Source organism: Myotis lucifugus, unplaced genomic scaffold, assembly GCF_000147115.1.
Source record: "Myotis lucifugus unplaced genomic scaffold, Myoluc2.0 scaffold_860, whole genome shotgun sequence".
In the NCBI taxonomy this organism is placed as follows: Eukaryota; Metazoa; Chordata; class Mammalia; order Chiroptera; family Vespertilionidae; genus Myotis; species Myotis lucifugus.
This window is the reverse complement of record NW_005871908.1, coordinates 168,951-170,684: the sequence shown is the minus strand read 5'-3', so window position 1 is coordinate 170,684 and position 1,734 is coordinate 168,951. Positions and strand designations below refer to the sequence as shown.

The 1,734-nt window shown below is 38.4% G+C and overlaps 1 protein-coding gene across 1 annotated transcript in view; it reads right to left on the bottom strand.

The window, feature by feature from the left end:
- The window catches only part of RAA3 (angiogenin), a 4,493-nt gene extending 3,199 nt beyond the window's left edge, over window positions 1-1,294 (bottom strand). The window contains exon 1 of the mRNA XM_006106592.3: window positions 1,112-1,294. The gene's annotated coding sequence lies outside the window, so the exon portion shown is untranslated. The remainder of the gene's footprint in view (window positions 1-1,111) is intronic.
- Window positions 1,295-1,734: the final 440 nt, after the last annotated feature.

The window sequence follows — 1,734 nt, the reverse complement described above, 5'->3', positions numbered from 1 at the left end:
CAGGGATCTGATGGTTTCATGGGAAGGCATGCGAGAGAGAGGGAGCAAAGTGAATACTCTTTCTAGTCATCATTTGGCATTGATACACCTTGTCTGATTCATAATAATGATACACAAATTTGGCACACTGTTGAAGAATATGAAATTATATACTAAGAAAAATGTTGGTCGTTCCACAGTACTGAAATAAATAAATAGCAGCTGAGAAAATTTCCATTAAGAACATCAATTACAATTTATGATAGAATCAAGTGAAAGCATGTTCTTGGGACTTGAGCAAAAAAGTGGTTCATGACTGAAGAGGGCAGAGCCAGCCCTAAGAATAACAAGTGTTCATACATGGCCACTGCTTCAGCACAGCTGCTGGCCTGCCATGCTCCCCATTTGCCAAGCCCTTTACATTTATATTGTGCTTTTTAGTCTTCTGGGTGTGTTTTCTTTTTCTAGTTTTGTGGAAGACCTCATGAAAGTTTTATTGATTTGGATTCATTTAGGTCTCTTGTTCTTCGACAGACAAATATTGTCTTCTAACGTCAAAGGCAATTATAGAAACTCAGGCTCCCAAGATGGAACAGGACCTTAGGGTCACCAAGTCAACACCTCTCTGCCTGGGGCCAGAAACCCAGAGTTCAAAATCAGGAAGTAGAACCAGAGCTGTAGTAGCCAAAAGAGTCATTAGGTGGCAGTGGTGGATAGAAATGTTGCAAACGTTTTCCATGTTGTAGTAGAAATTAGAAAAAAGCATTCTTTTTGTTTCTTTTCTTGCTCTGCCACATTTAATGCCTGTTCCCTGGGGTTATCCAGATGCCCTTCAGCAAATGGCTTCCCCAGGACTTAGGGGATTTTATCACAATTCGGGAATTCCTCCTAAATCTCTACTTGCTCCCAATCTCACTAATCTCCCTTCATCCACACACATATAGACAATCCCAAAAGAAATCTGCTTTCATTTTAAACTTTAGAATCTGGTTCATTTTTTCTTAGTTCATAAGTTAGGCGCATAGTCTTTAAAGGGGGAAAAATTGTTTCATTGAAATAGCTAAATGGCTAGAAATAGTATGTATATATTAAAAAAATACAGCCAAAGATTGCCCAGGGGTAAGAATCTTACCAAAGTCTGGAAGAGTCCCTCCAACTGAAGATGGTTTCCAGCTCTTTGTTCCTGGAGATGGGTCCAGCTGTGTGCACTGGATCCCTCTGGTTCTGATTATATAGAGATAAAATGAACTGGGTGGGGAAACTATAGGATGTCCCAAAATTCAAGCAAGATTTGCAATTCAATTCAATTTCAAATCTTGCGTGAATTTGGGGACACCCTATAGTTCAAAAGAACCCTAATTCTGGCGGTTAAGCAATGTTTGCAACATTAACATTTAACACAATCTACTGAAGGACTGATGTTGCAAGTCACTGTCCCAGGGTGAAAGACAGGAAGTTGGGGGCTGGCTAGAAAGTGGGCTATTTGAGAATGTCTTGTTTATAGGAATAAAATAACTTCTCTCAAAGTTCATAATCATTCAAGGGGACATGGAACTAACTTTATGATATACCAGGAATTTTATTAAGCCCATTTTATATCTATTTTTGTTTATTTAGGTCTTAAAACTGCCCTGACAATGAACACTAATCACTTTTTATTGAAAATTACAGTTTTCTTGTTTGTCTTTTGCATTAAACTGAAAGCTATTAGAGAACACAAACCAGGCCTTTTTACCCTTGTATGGCTGTTGATTT